Genomic DNA, 17164 nt, shown 5'->3' with positions numbered 1-17164 from the left:
ACAAATAAATAGTAATAAGTGTATTATAAGCCCTCACATTTGCAACACCTGAAAAAGGCTGTCAAGCTGTACTCAACATTAATTATTAACATCTCTTAAACACCTAATAAAGAAAGACAGTTATTAGAACCAGCTGAGTTTTCAGTTGTAACAAAGTTCATTTTCCTATATTTTCACGACTACAGCCGACATTTTTATTGCAAAACCTAAACTACAACAAATCCCAACACTTTTATTGCAAGAAATCCGCTTACACTACATATTTATTTCTTTTACTTACACCGCCATACATTTACCGCAATGAAGTAATAATTTCTAGGGCTCCATTAAATTATGGGAGGCCCATACTTGAACACCATTACATAATATTATAAATCTTATAGGAATCTTGTATGGGGCTTGTATGATAAATTCTCTGTGAATACATGCCAGGCCTAGCTTGGATTAGCATCGCTATCGAAGCTCGATCTATAGAAACATTTTATAAGTACGTGAATATATAATTTTATGCACTCATACATGCCTGCAGTTAGACTCAAATGTTAGGAATATTTAATTGATTTATGTGAATTTCATTTGATAAACTTTCTGATGCAATTCTTGAACATACAGACGACATAACTCTCTTTAAAAGAAAGTAAACATTATTAAATAAACAGTAATGGATGGTGTCCGTGGAGTAATATCCGATTTGGAAGTCAAGAAGATATATTGGGGTAAGTTTTATGGCATTTTTTAGGGTTCCGTACCTCAAAAGGAAAAAACGGAACCCTTATAGGATCACTTTGTTGTCCGTCTGTCTGTCTGTCTGTCTGTCTGTCTGTCTGTCTGTCTGTCAAGACCCTTTATCTCAAGAACGCGTGGACGTATCAAGCTGAAATTCACATGAAGTACTTAGGTCTATTGTCCCTTTAAGCTGTGAAAATATCAAACATCTAAGCCAAGCCAATCAAAAGATACAGCCGATTATGTCGATATTTTCAACAAATTTTCGACACTCGCAAAGGAATCAAAACCTACAGGATACTTCCCGTAAACTCAGAGTCTTGAAATTTGGCATGAAGCATTGTCATATAATGCAAATATAGGAAAAATTACGAAAATCTCATTTTTTTAGTTATATAATGTAAAAAAAAATATTTTAATAAAATGAAACTTATAACCTTATTTCTCACGAACGAATAAAGGTATCAAATTGAAATTTATACCAAATACCTAGGTTTATTGTCCCTTTAGGCAGTGAAAAAATCAAACTTCTAAGTTAACGCGATCAAAAGATACAGCAGTTATACCGACACCTTAGACGAATTTCCGTCACACGCTAGGGAATCAAAACCTACAAGGTACTTCCCGTGAACTCAGAATCTTGAAATTCGGCGAGAAGCAACGTTATATAGTACAGATAAAGGAAAAATTGCGAAAATGATAAATTTGAAGTTACATAAAATATTAAAATATTATCAAATCAAATCAAATATTTTCCTCATTTCAATGGGGAATTTAAACGACCCAGTTTGACGGATTTGAGAAATAATTTCTTTGTAGTAAAAGAGTATACTCGCCGTTTATTTCCATTGTCATCAGGTCAGGATCTGATGATGGAAATCCTGAGAAATCGAGGGCAACTATCAGAAATTGTAGGCATGCATAGGATTAAAACTTGATTCTCAGATGTATATCTGGTGATACTATCAAACAGTGAAGGTTTAGAGCTTTCTTGATGATGGAAACGTGAGAAAGTCGAGAGAACTCCTCAATGGTATGATTTAGTAACGTCGTGTTTGGGCTTATATTATTCGTATTGACGAGAACTTTTCACAAAAGTTAAAAATTAAAACTTTTTACAAAAAAAAACAACTTCTAAAAACAACAAGAAAACTGTTTATATGTATCGGTCTAGATCTCGGTGGTAAAATAAATATAGATGCATCCTCTAGACACCGACTTCTAGACCGATGCACCTAACATCTTTTTAATTTCTTTCTTGCTTTTGTTTTCTTGTTGCTTTTTTATATGTTTGAAGTTGGATTTGTTTGTAAAATGCTACAAAATAAAATAAAGCCGACTTTATAAAACAAAGAAAGGGACAGAATTACACTTTTGTCAAGGCTCTAGAAACATAAAGCCAGCAGCCCCGAATCCTACTCTCTAGCAGTCGTTGTTACAATTCGACAGTTACAAGTCATCAGGCAGTTTCGAAAAAAACCTGAAACTGGGGCTCGTTAGGTGATTAATCCCTCAAAAGTAAAAGATCCCATTAGTACTGAATGCTCATCACCTAAAATAAAATAAGCTCCAACACAAGGTTACGTTATAAATTGTAAAGGAGTTCCCATAACTATATCTGATCTTTGCTATCGATCCCACAATGGCAGTCAAAACCTATCTATGTGGAAAGTTGCGGTTGGCGCGAGACTTGCTTTTTATCTATACAGGATTTGTACGGAACCCTCGGTGCGCGAGTCCGACTCGCACTTGGCCGGTTTATTATTACCTACTATGTGTACATATGTGTAGTATACAAGACTAATCAAGCAAACTATCAATGATTAATTTGGTCAATCTTGTACGACATAGTTAATTAAATTAGTTGGCATAACTCTCCTATGATATTGCCTTCTTAATTATTCATCTCATACATATTAAATTAAAACTAATTAACTATATTATTATTAATACCTTAGTTCACATTAATTATGTAATAACTAATTTCCTCATGTATTAGAAACCTTATTAATGTTGATAAGTTTTTTTTAACATACGTACCTGTGTAAAATCCGGAACTACATATATTAAAATCATGACATATTTTTACCCGACACTGCCAAGAACTGTTGTTTTTTTAAGTTGTATCTTTACAAAGACATATGAAACAAAAACACAACAGCTTCTAAACATAAGAACTAACATGAAACTTCCTACACATATATAGGAACTTGTCAATTAGCGCAATAATAATTTCCTGCCATAGAAAGTAATAAAGTAAGCTATTATCAGATGGGAACCGGGTAGTGCAGAAACACTTTCTCTGTACATCGTACTTATATCTAGTTCAAGTAGACTTTGATCTGATATCGGGTTTTTTGCTAAGTTGATAAATTGACGATAAATAACTTTTTTAAGGCTATTTTTTCTTGAAACTTTTTTTTTGGCTCATGCATATTGTGTACTTTTCTCTAAAATGGCTGACAAAATTTGGACCATTTGAAATAGCCCATACTATCGGAATAACTTTGCAAACATTTGGAAATTACAAATCAGTAACTCGTTTTGTACTCATATTAAAAGTTGCCTATACCTCTGCGCAAATTTCATACAAGTAGATTCCGCTGTTTTGACGTGAAAGCATGACAGGCAAACTCACATTCGCATTTATATACCTAATATAGACAGCAGATTGTACAATCACGCCTTACATTTGTCGCAGCTTTAAGATATAAGTCTACAAACAAGTTTACAACGTGTTTCATAACTTCGGAATACCTAAGCACAAGCTATTCACTGTTGACTCAGACCTACAATAAACACAGCAACTTTCCCAATAAGTGGTCCCTTCAGTTTGAGACGCTGACCCAAGGCCTGAACAAAAATAAAATACAACACTTAAAGCTTTCTCCTGAATGACAAGGAAACAAGGTCTAAAGCCTGCCGGGGTTGCGGGATTATTCGAAAGCGTTACCGCGGCCCTGAAGAAGGAACATGATGGACTTTAATCAGTAAGAGCCAGACACTCCCTCACGCTGCTAACCTCCAGTGGTGTTCAGCTGAGTACCAATGTTTTACAAGGAGCGACTGCCTATCTGACCTCCTCACCCTGTTCCCGGGCAACCCAATACCCGTTCGTTAGACTGGTGTCAAACTAACTGGCTTCTGACTACCCGTAACCACTGCCAAGGATGTTCAATGACAGCCCTCCGGACCACAGTCTTTGCTGTCCAAGATATACTTATAAAGTACATACAAACTTAGAAAACTTGCATTGGTACTTGCCTGACCTGGAATCGAACCCTCGCACTCGTACTTACGAGTTTTTTTCCTTCCCCACTAGGCCACCACGACTTTTTTCTGACCCAAGGCCTGTATTGAACAAAAATAAGATACAACTACGCTTTCTCGTGAATGACAAGCAACCACATGCAGCCCATAGCTTATGGTGATGTTAAACTGCTGGCCGTAAACCGCAGACCGCGAATATTTTATACTAACTCGCATAAATTATATGTACGCTGTTTTCGAGGGGCTTCGGGAAACCTGTTCTTTATTTTTATATGAAAAAACTGAAAGAAAAGAAAAATAAAGCTATAAATAACATGAAACAAACAAAAAACTCCATAGTAGTGATATATGACGAACTACTTCGTGCATCTGGATAAAAAGTAGTCTGTAGCCTTTCTCGATCAATAAGTCTATCTAAAATTGAAAGCAAACAAACAAACAAAATGTTGGCTTTATGATATTATCTGATTTGATCTATACCCACCTATTTTTTTCATATCAAAGTACCTATTGGCTTTTAGATTGAGGAGTATATTTTTGCTTTTGAAACTGCGTTTTATTAAAATGACCAGGAATAGAAACTTTCTAACAAACCATCTAAGCAAGATGCTCAGAAAAGCTAGAGCTCGGTGAACTGTACTGAACTTTATTACAGTAATCCTTTAATTTAGACTTATGCGACTAACCCATTAAAGCTATGTACACAAATTCCACTCCTTTGGGAGTCTTTAGTAACTTTGTACTTAGAACTTTGAAGACAGATCGGAGTTGGATATTCTACCAAATCTGAAGTTTGCATGCAAATGCACTATGCTTGGTGCCAGGATATCCTTTCTAATAAAAGTGCCTTTGTTTGTTAATTCTCTATGAACGTAAGTATTGACTTTGGAGACGATCATATGTTACTTTTATCCGGGAACAGGAAATATTCCGTAGTCACCAGGGTAAAATCAGTGAAACTGGGAGGGAATCTTTGTACAATGAATATTATAAGTAAAGAGGTGAAGTTTGTATTTATGTCATCCCTGGATTTTCTGAACGGATTATTTTAATTCTTACCAAAACAAAGCTTCATTATTTGTGAGTGTTTCACATAATGTGAATCAGTTAATAGATCAATAAATAGAGAAGAAAAACACTACATTTAAGACTTGGTTTTATTCACACGAGGAAGCAAAAGTTCTATCTTATAAATTGGGTAAGTCCTATTCAAACTTCAAATTACATTGAATCCTTCCTTTAACGCTTTAGTGTCGATATTCTAGACGTTTCGACGGAGAAGATACAATTTCAGAGCCATAATAATAATTGTATTGTTGGCTTGTAACAGAACTTTTAGATAAATTCTTGGAAGGACCAAATAAATGATTAGATAGAACACTGATTCAATATTTGAGTGTCTCATTGACCTTTCGCAATAATTTAATTTTGAATCCTATTTGTCTTTCACTGTATGGAAATTGATTGAGTTAATACCTCTACATATATGATATTAGTTAGGCAGTTTGATTATCTAATTTGGACGGTAAGATACAATGGTTCATGCAAATATGCCTATTCTGAAAACCACTGACTTTGCTTCTCTGAATGTTCAAATTCTTAATATCATTATGTTCATTATTCAATATTTACTGCAGTAATGCAGTGTATAGAAACAATACCAACTGCATAGGTATCTGATTATATATTGAATAATCTGCCCAACTTGATTGATTAATTTATAACAAAAACAGTTGAAAATCGAAGTAGGTACATCATCAAATACTAAAGATATTCAACAATTTGTCTACAACATCAAATACTAACAAAAGGTCATGATGACTAAGCCGTGAGGTATGAAATTTATCATCTATAGATTATCTCGTTAGGAAAACCTACGCGGCCGGCCCACGAAGTGTTGTAATTTTGATGAGATTGCAGTTCTAAAAAGATAATTAGCAGCTCGTCTCTGGGTATTAATAAATCAGATAGTTATGATCAGTGGATACTTGACTACATCCGAAATATATTTCTTCCACACAACCTTTGTACGTAAAACTATGAAGTGTGTTATATGCTTACATTGAAATACCACATATTTATTTATTGGAAAAAGGCTGCAACTATTTATTTATATATCCTACTAATATTATAAACGCGAAAGTTTGTATGTATGGATGTATGGATGTATGGATGTATGGATGTTTGTTACTCTTTCACGCAAAAACTACTGAATGGATTTTAATGAAACTTTACAATAATATAGCTTATACATCAGAATAACACATAGGCTACAATTTGTAAACATATTGTTCGAAATACTAAACCTGCGCAGACGAAGTCGCGGGCACCAGCTATTGATTAAATAAGTAATGAATGATTTATACTAGTAAACCTAAGAACCTTAAGAAGTCAACTAATCTTCTGTAACATAAAACAACAACCTTATGATTTCCCACACACCAAAAGAAAACTAATAAATTATATTCTATTCAAAATCTCCAAAAGATCGCACGGAACTTAACCTCTACAGATTTTTCCCAACGCATCAAACGAATAAATAATAATAATATTAAAAAACGCATTAACATTCTAGTGACGTCACCTTATCTATCGACTATCGATATTTTGACACTATTTACTTAAGCCGTCGTAAAATATTGAATTACAACGTAGAATGCCAGTCTTTTTATATTCAGTTTTTTTATGTATTTAAAGATAATGCTGGTTCGTGTTATTTTTATGTTATAGCTAAGTTGTCACGTTTTTATGCTTATTATTTGGCTTTTTGCTTTAATAGTGCTGTGGTGATGCGATATCGATAAGCTTTTTATGCATTGATTAGTTTATTTATATGTATATTGGAGTAAAAATAGTTTTTATTTTAAGTGACGTATTCGCATTTAATTCGAGGAAAGATAAGCATTTAAATGAATTTTTGTTAAGTACCCGTTCTGTGGAACTGGTTTGTAGTTGCATCAAAAAAAAAGATTTTACAAAAAATGATTTTTTTTCGTATTTCCGTACACTTAGTGGCAATTGATAGATTATTCAATCTAAGCCCAAGTTTATTTACACATTAAGGTTTTAAGAGTAATATGTTCTCAAGATCCCCCGATAGGAGCAACTACTTATTATTCTCTATGTATCCTAACAATTTGCATAAAAAATAGCTATCGTAATTTCCAGGTAAGACTGCTACCAGTTTCTAACTACATTGAAAGAGATATTAACAGGCTCAATACTGGATTTTTTTACTAATTGGATGTAATTTTGTTCAAACTACTGTATAAACATTTTAAATAATCTTACTCGTACATTACACAATATGAGTATTTTGTACTTTGTTTTGGTATGAATCTGGTTCCTCAAACTTAACAGACAGACATGTGTTGGAGAGTTCGTTGCGCCACTTCTTCTTCCCTGTATAATAACACATACCTAGGAAGGAAGTGAGGAAGTTGCCTTTTGTTTTGAATTTCGAAAATTATGTGATGCTGATAAATCAGCCTAATTTCAATAAACGTTTTTGAGTTTAAGCTTTGCAAGGAGGCTCGAGCGCTCATTGTGGGTTCAGACGACGTTCTATTTTATTATTTTACTTGATTTACTCGTTGCTTATATAAATTGTTCGGAAGTTGACAGTCTGTGCTCTTTATACCCAATCTAAGCTTCAACAGCTGCAGAAGCCTAATCTCAAAAATTTTACTACCACATAAAAAAACACTATTTAAATGTCAACCTCTCTTACAATCCGTTTCATCATAGCTACATAGGAAAAAGGTACTAAAACCTAAGACTTTTATATACATTAGTTTATGTTGCATTAGAATATATACACGCCATTTGAATAATCGTAAAAATTATAATATTTTTACGACTTCCTCTGTGCCCCATGTGGATTGATTCATTATAAACGCGCGTTCCCACTTGTCCCTTACAAGTGGCTAGCTAAGGGAATCGGGAAAAAATAAGAGCATTTTCGAAGTTAAGGACTATTCATTATGAATTAATTGCTTCCGATTTTAAGGACCTCATGTTAAATATGATTAATTAAGCAGACATTTTTTGAAAGACAATAGTGAAAGATAGTAGTAAATTTATACGTAATAATTATGGAAAGCGATTTTACATTCGTCTCCTTCTACTGAAACGGATAAACCTGATAAATCCTCTATCTTTCCCATTCTTTTGAATTTTGGCCGCAAAATATAGCATTAGCTTACGTTTAAGGATAATGAGGAGTAATAAATCTTCAAAAACCATCGTCTTTCATTCCCATTCCCAAGGAAATCCTACTTTAAATGATTATGGGTTTAAGACGGCAGTTTCGTTATATTTTATTTCCATTTAAAATAATTATATCAAGAAGGGCTGTTTGAACAGACAGATGTTTGTTAATTTTTGTTTAGCTAAACGGCTAAATTGATTTGCATAAATCGTGTAACATTGTAAAACGGAGAAGTTTGTTTGTAAAGTTAGTTAAAAGCGCTAATCTCAGCAACTACTAGTCCAGTTGGAAAAATATTTAAGCTAGGCATATGTCAGGGAAAGGAAAGGCTATTTTTTCTTTTAATATGCGTAGTTATACGTCCTTTGCAACACGGGCAAAACCACGCGCGTAAGCTGGTGCAAAATAAAATGGAATGGAGATAAAATCGATACTTAACAGAACGATTATAAAGCATTTGATCTTTCAGGAAATAATTGTTTCCGTCATAAAATAGTCGATCAAATAGCAATATGTAATAAAAGAGAATGGGAAATGAAGGATGCGCGGTTGCACAATTATATCTCAACGGTTTAGTTAATCGATTGCTACAAAAGCTTCACTTTAAACCTTAATTTAATCTTCAATGCCTCATTTATAGTGCTCAAAGTAATTATTTTGCTATCACAAGCCCTTTTATAACCATTTTTCTGACGAAATATGCCACTGGCATGCTAGAGACAATTTATTGAGGCGTTCCTTCCAAAAAACAATTATTCCTTGTAATTTCAATATACCTACTGGCATTTTCACATAGCTAAATGTAAACAACACTCTTAGTCTACGTTAGAGGTCATAAAACTACTAAATTTTATGAAACCTAGACTTGATTTAGAGATCTCGTCAAATAATTTTGCTTTCTAAAAGCAGCCATTTGTGTACCATGCGCAAACGCATTTTTTCCTACATTTGTTGCTGTTGTTGTTGGCCAACTTTTAATTGAAAAAGTTGTCTGACAAAATCTGCAATTTAAAACTTACTAAACACACTTCTAAAAGACAAAAACCACAATCAAAATCTGTATCACTACCTGTCAAAACAAAATTTACCGTAACGAGAGCCACTGCTAAACTCCAGACCAGCCTACATTCGGTCACTATCGATCCGCGAATCAGTTGGTACCATCGATTTCGTGGGAACGCCGCGAGCGTTCGATCCCTCAGTATTGATTAGGTTGCTGATTTATCAGCTTATTGTTGGCATCTGATACACGTCACGAATATTGCAGCTTGGATGGATAGATCGCGATTTGTTGGCCTTTGTTGTTTGTGTCATTAGATCTTTGAAGATCGAATAACAGGCTTTTTGGTTAGGCTTTGTATTTATTTCTTTGTGTTAGTACTAACTTTCAACTGTGAACGAATTATCTGGATCTGGTTAAAAAGTAGTCTATATATTCACGAAATAAATAAGGTATTTGATCGGGCTGCTGAATCAGCAGCTTACCAGCTATTCTTTGTATTACCTGAACCCGTATGAAAAGTAGCCTTTTCTTCTTCTTTCGTGTCGATGACATGTCTTGTAGTGAGACTACACTTGGCAGCACAATATGCCACCACAGCGAGAGCACGGATGGATGCGAATAGCGTTTGTTCTTTTTCAACTACCATTGTAGGTACAAGACTTTTAATCGATTCAGTAGTGTTATCGCGAAAGCGACAGACAGACAGACAGACAACCTACTTTCGCATTTACAGTGTTGATTCATCGATGATTCATTTACCAATGACATTCAAACCAGCTACATTAGACCAGTACTATAAACTTATCAATACCGACCTTCATGGCTTCCTTCAATTAACATGAGGCACGCATGCGCAGATCGTTCGCTGATTGTCTGCACTTTCCTTAGAAAGCGTGTCTTGTTGAACCATTGATGACATAGCTGGGTGTCGGGAAAGCTATAAATAGCATGGAATTAATCAACTAACTAGTCCAGTAATCATAAATACGATTGAACATGGATACTATTTGATGCTATTTGTATGCAATTTTCTGGTTGAGGGTAATTTTGTTGCATTTCCCTTGAGAACCTTTTAAGTACTAATTTAATCTAGCTTGTGGCAATTTTGTCGTGATGTTATACAAAACTATAACAATTTATCCAGGTTGTGGTAATTTTATTTATTAAATAAAACACAACAAAGTACAATTCTAATATGTGTTTTTACTCATTTCTTATCAGACCTATTATTTCTAATATTTACTTGTTCAAGCTAACAAACAAGCTATTAACTTAACATATAATACTAGTACCTATAGATATTTAAAATACGGATAAGCACTGTAATATATTAATGTGCTGTGAATAGAAACATCTTCCTTCAAAGTCTAGATATTAAGAATTAAGAAAATTGCCAAAACATTGAAAGGTCATGGTCACTTTAGAAGTCCAGACATTAGACAGAGCTTACTAACTTAAGTGGACGTGTTTCGACAGCTGGCACGCCTGTTTCTTTCAACTTTTTGCAAAGAAACAAAGAAGGCTAGGTATATTATTGAGGTTTTATAAAGCGTTTTAGATTAACGGAGTGAATAATATTATTGTTGTATACATGCCTTAAAATAGGCTGTCTTGGAAAATCAACAAAAAGGCTTTGTTTTTTATTGCCATGCAATTGCCAAAATTATGGGGATAAAATAAGCATTATCAGATACTATTAACATATTTAATTTAATTTGGGGTCGGTTCTTAGTCTTCTTTCATCACCATTATTTCCAGCCATATCATCTCTATATCTCTCTATAATGACCGTCAATTTATTTCTCCCATATTTGTTCAAATAAGACGTCTCTTATTACATACCAATACAAATTAATACTCATCAAACATGAATCCAATACAAACCAAAAATTAATATCAGTTTTCCACAAAAACCTGGTTTCTCTAAACCAAGTTCAATTCACATCAAAATTAGCAAAGAACCAAACGAGGGTAACTAGCTTCGGACATAAAATGACAGGTGATCACCACCGTAATTAAACTGGTTAAAGCTGAAGAACTAAGTAAGTAATCACAGATTAATTAGCACGTAGGTACAGTCAACTTCAGGTCAATGGTAACAGTTTTATAGGAAAATCGTACTTATTACTATTGGGTTAAGGTGCATGACAGTTACCACTGATGTGCAGTCTTCCGTACCCTGATTTCCGTGGTCATAACTCTTCGGTAACTACAGTTAAATGATTGGTGAAATCCGCTGCTGTCGCTACGGGATGACAAATCTGGTGTTACGCCTTTAGAAACTAGATTATGAGAACTTCGATTTGTTATAATGTCTTCCTTTTGTGTGTAAGTACAATTAGAAATGTCGGAAGTCGTGGTGGACAAGTGGTTGGAGCACCATCCACTCGAGTACGAGCGTGCGGATTCAATTCCGGGTCAGGCAAGTACCAGTACGCCGATGATGTTGTCCTCCTAGCCAATTGACGGTCACGGCGGCTGTTCTCATATAAGGAGATCAGCCAACAGCGCAGGGCATAGGTATGATAGTGCACAAGCATTTGCACAGATACAGGTGCACTCCCCATTACTTCACTCTCATAGCCCTATGGTAGTTTAGAGACTGAAAAGAGACATGGACATATTATATACTTTTTATACAGATGTGGAAAGTACTTCCATTAGGACGCAAATGAAACTTTTGGGAACACCTAGTCACGAATAAAATTACAGTAAATAAACGATGTCACAAACGCCATCACTATGTAAGACACATTTGCGTTACTTAATGTCAAAGTGATGGAGTGCGCGCCCAAACAATCGTGTTTTGTTTTAATTTGTTCGGCAAATTCACACGGCCTTGAATTGTTTCCTTTGCCCGATTTATGGAGCAGGCTAGACAGTTTACGATGTAGTTTTTATGTGTGTATTTTTTGGTTGGTGTATAAACAGTGTACAGACTAGACGAATCATTTTAATTGTTTTTTTTTTAACTCAGGTATTAAAAAAACAAACTCAGGGTTATTTAGGCTACTTAGGTATATGAATATTGGTCTATGTATGTTTTTTATTCACTCCTGATTCCTGATACTTGGGTAAATACTTTTTTTTGTTTCGCTTTGCAGATGTTGCAGAGAAAAAATTGATTGGTACCAGTAAATAAATAAATAAATAAAATAAATAATGCCGGGACATTTTTCACACACGGTCGGTTAGCCCCATGGTAAGTTATTAATTAACTTGTGTTATGGGTGCTAACACAACTGATAAACTACATATAGCTACATATATACATATTTATAAATACATATTATAACACCCAGACCACGGCCAACAAGCATGCTCATCACACAAATGTCGACCGAACCGAGAATCGAACCCGGGACCTCAGATTCGGCAGTCCGGCATGGCGACCATTGCGCCATTGAGGTCGTCAAAACACACTCACACAAATACACACACAATAATGAAAACAGAGACCTTCACAGACAAGGACTTCAGAAGCTTTATCTCAAAAATAAGCCCACGACAAACAGATACCCTCCGATTTCCAGATTAGACAGCATCACAGCATGTAAGTCAAGTTTCCTGCCAGAAAGTGTGCGAGGCGTATATTTGTGAGCGATAAACTGCGACAGGCTCCGGGACTACAATACCGTTACAGCGCCTGTGGGTGTACTATAGCACCTTAACCCTTGTGTTTTTGGTCCGTGAAAATTTTATTGATTGAGGGAAAATGCAAAAAAAAACATTAATAATAAAAACAGAGATGATTCAGAGATTTTGTGTCAAAAATATACAACTTTACACAGAAACAAAAGCCCACCAAAAGTAGATACTCCGAATCCGATTTCCAGATTAGATTCCATATTATATTTTAGCTTTCCAGATTATATTTGTGAGCGATGAACTGCGACAGGCTCCCCGACTACAATACCGTTACACTGCCTGTGGGTGTACTATAGCACCTTAACCCTTGTGTTTTTGGTCCGTGAAAATTGTAATGATTAAAAGAAAATGCAAAAAAAAATACATGGTAATAAAAAAAGGGATGATTTAGAGGTTTTGTCTCAAAAATATATTTATTTATTTATACTTTATGCACTATGTATAATGACGGACTTAACGCTTTAGGCGTTCTCTGCTAGTCTACCTTAGCGTGGTGGTGAAAAGAAGAGGTGGTGAAAGCAATATACTACTTTACACAGAAATAAAAGCCCACGAAAAATTTATACCCCAAATCCGATTTCCAGATTAGATTCCATATTATATTTTAGATTTCCAGGAGCGATAAACTCCGACAGGCTCCCCGACTACAATACCGTTACATCGCCTGTGGGTGTACCATAGCACCTTAACCCTTGTGTTTCAGCTCTTAAGTTACGTGACGTCATAATGTTTCAGTTTCGTGAAAATTGTGAAGTTTGAAAAAATGCGAATCAATTCCATAGGTACAGAAGGTGCTGTAAATAAATACTACAACCAGGCTATTAACCCAGGACTGATTCATATTATGATGAAGCCGAAAGGTAAATATGTAAATACATAGTTCATAGTTAAGACATAACACTTAATATATAGAAGTTTGTTAAGCGCTAGCACCAAAGAGAGTGAAGATGATGATTGACAGATATTTTTTATGGTTCCCACAGGACACTAGTGAAACAGCCGGTAACAACTAGCAACAAATAAATTACAAGAACTTTCTATGCAAGAATTTATGATCAAGTCTTGGTGGTCCAACTATGGAACAATTACAAACCTTTTTTAATAGTTGAGGCTCAGCCTATACATGCAGAGGCAAGGGAACATGATAAATGACTGATTCTTGATCTAAATGTGTTCATTTTATCCTCAGATTAATATGCGAACCTATTCAAGTCGTTAATTGGATTTTAATAACCAGAACCTAAGCGCTTAACTGAGGACAACTCTATTCTTGCAAAATCAAGCTACTTTCAACTTTATGTCAATCAAGATAAAGTGCAAAGTCACAAAAGCAAGATTGTGATAATAATTGCAAGTCGGCTTATACTGGCCATATATAGTGCAGTTTATATACATTTCATATTTATATATTCAATTTGCCGTACAGCACAGGAGACCTAGTTACAGGACTATATTTTAAACGTTTAATGCACTCTTGCGCAACTTAAGTACCGAATAAAGTGGCGAGTTAGTGTAGATTTGTATAGCAACAGTAAAGCGAGATAAAGGACATTTGGCTTGTAGAAGATATTATGTCTAATTTATTTGTTAGAGCCTTTGGTCTCAAGGAAACAAACGCTGGAAGGTAATGGACACCATTTCTTAGCCCGCATTGTGGCACGATAACGGAGCACGAATCTCAATATACCACTGTCAGAATGTAATTCTCATTTATTTATTTCAATTTAGATTTTTGGAATAATACCTACACAAAATCATTCTGGAATGGAATGGCAAATTAATAACCTGACATTTTTGAGACATAAAGTTAATGATCATCATACTCCTGCCCTTATTCCAATTTTTGTTTGGAATTCCATACTTCTCTGACTAAAGTCATATCAAAAGTAACAGTTCTTTCCAGCAACATCAGCTTTCACACAATCCATGTATCGTTGATTTGAAAGCTACATAATTAGGTCAGTTTTTGCTATAGGTATATTCACCAATTCCCTTCACCCATTATGTAAAACTGATACATTAAAGTCAATATCTGTAAAGTCAGCTTCTGCTTGACTAGGTTCCTGGATCGTGAAATGTGTTGAATTCTGAATTCATGTTTATTTATAGAAATAGATTAACTAAGGGAATATGCTTCACTACAACCTTGTTTCCAAGGGGACAGTGCTTTTCCGATCCCTTCAGTATTGCAGATTTAAATAAACAAGGATGACTAAGAATGTGGTGACAACATCTAACAATGAAAAATGTTTGTTGGTGGTTATGTCAACTGTTCTTAAGACATATTTTTTTTGGGGCGCCGAAATCATCGAATAATCCCTTCCACTGTTGGTGAAGAAGAAGGCAGGGTCAGTACCTTAGTGACTAAAGCCTACCCTGGTTCTTTCTGGAGCTCTTCGTGGCCCATGGCCGCTTCTTAGATATCCAGCAGGCTATTCTTGAGCCTGAGATTCTCATTTCTTGATTGCAGTTTGTCTGTTATATTCACAGAAGAAGTTTCTCAATAGAAGGACAGAGATGAATGTTTTTTTCTATCTTGAGACCTTATAACATTATAATATTAGAAAACCACTTTCTCAATCAAGAATGAAACAAAGCCTCTAGGCTTTTGGTGATTTGACCTATTTCAAATACATATTACGACCAATACGATTCATTAAACTTTTAATTCATTTCCAATCTCATTTCAATATTTTACCGTTGACCGTATTTGATAGTGAAGAAGAATTTCTTTTGTGACATTTATTGGTTTGAGTCTAGAACAAACAAGGTTTTGGACTATTCGTGCAAACTTTTTGAGATCTTTGGTGCCCTTTGTATTGGGAGACAATAAATAAAGGTGGGTACTTATTACAGTTTTAATATATAATAAATTTTGTCCCTCTCCCTCTGAAACTGCAGGATAAAACAGAAGATTCCTAAAGTTACAGTTACTTATGTCTCCCGATAAAGACCTATAAGTCAACTTGAAATGTCTCACACACAGGCTTGAAGTTGGTAACATAACGTCGACTCTGAATCAAAGTTGTTTAGAAAGTGTATTCCTAAGTTAAATATAACTTAAGTTACGACTAAGTCATGCAAATGAGGCTTACCTATACACTGGTCCCCTTTTTCCTCACAGATTTAACGTAGAAAATGTTTTCCCACATTTTCAACTGGAGTCAAATCCTTCCATATCCAACACGAGGGGGTATCAATCACTAAACTCACAAGCACTCATAGTTTCACTTAACACAAACTTAATTAAACCTCAACTTGAACGAACTTAACCGAAACTTAACACGTCGGAACCGGGATGACAATGTTCGTAGCACTATGACAACTTTCAAGTACCACTTAACTGTTGCGACACTGTAACTCGTTACGATACAAGGTGGGACGTTTTAACTAAGTATTTTCGATAGTTTTCAATAAATATGTCAAAATAATTTGACGTGTGAAGTTATAAGGGGTCCCTATAAAGCGTTTGATGACCTCTAAAGTTGCCTTACAACTGAGTGTTGAATGCAAAGCGCACGGTTTCTCCAGCGCGCGCGCAGCTCGGTATGCGGCCGCGTCTCTGTGTGCGTGCGTAGGGACGCGACGACACGCACACATGCAAACGCAGGCTGCACGGTTTTTGTCGATGTCCACGGGGCAAGTAACCTTAGCGGAATAGCGTTGTAGCTCGAGAATTGACGAAGGTATTTTTATGGTTTTTCTAAATATGGGTAATGTTATTGACAAGTTTTGTGACGTGCGGTTCCGTTTAATATAAAAGTTAAGTATAATTTACAAAATGTCGTTGTGAATATCAGATCTAATTGGAAAATACTTAAACATTTAATTAAACTTTGCTGCTTTTCACGGCCGATTTAGCGGAGTGATGACTGATCCATTTGTTTATTTGAATAAACGATCATTACTTTTCTTCTCCTTTGCAATAAAAACACATTTAGAAATGTTGTTTAAAGAAAAAATAATTCATAAAAATCTTGAGTCAAAAGTTGCTACAGAAATAAGCTAAAGTTTCCAAGTTGCAACGCTGCGGCACTCCGCCAAAGTTTTTCTGAAAGCTGCTGGTCGATGTCCCGCTAGTGAGACTTGAGCTTCGTCTCCATTCTCTCTCGCACTTCGCATTAACAGTACATTAGAGAGAGACAGCCATACTTCTTATGACGCGCTATAAATTTGCAAAACTTGAAGCGGCCTTACTACGATAATATTGATGGTAAGAGTTACGGTCGCTTAGGTATAACCCGACCGATTTTAAAAGGTCCCTTGATAGAACAATTTGTTTGATAGGGAGGGTCATTATTTTTGGT

At 35.2% G+C, this 17164-nt stretch overlaps 1 protein-coding gene across 1 annotated transcript in view; it reads right to left on the bottom strand.

The window, feature by feature from the left end:
- LOC110371403 (F-box/LRR-repeat protein 7) overlaps positions 1 to 16429 on the bottom strand; it is a 64471-nt gene extending 48042 nt beyond the window's left edge. The window contains exon 1 of the mRNA XM_021327630.3: positions 15953 to 16429. The gene's annotated coding sequence lies outside the window, so the exon portion shown is untranslated. The remainder of the gene's footprint in view (positions 1 to 15952) is intronic.
- Between the last annotated feature and the right edge of the window lie 735 nt (positions 16430 to 17164).

Source organism: Helicoverpa armigera, chromosome 23 (assembly GCF_030705265.1).
Source record: "Helicoverpa armigera isolate CAAS_96S chromosome 23, ASM3070526v1, whole genome shotgun sequence".
Taxonomy (NCBI): Eukaryota; Metazoa; Arthropoda; class Insecta; order Lepidoptera; family Noctuidae; genus Helicoverpa; species Helicoverpa armigera.
Note: the sequence above shows the minus strand (reverse complement) of the source record. Positions and strands in the feature narration are given on the sequence as shown.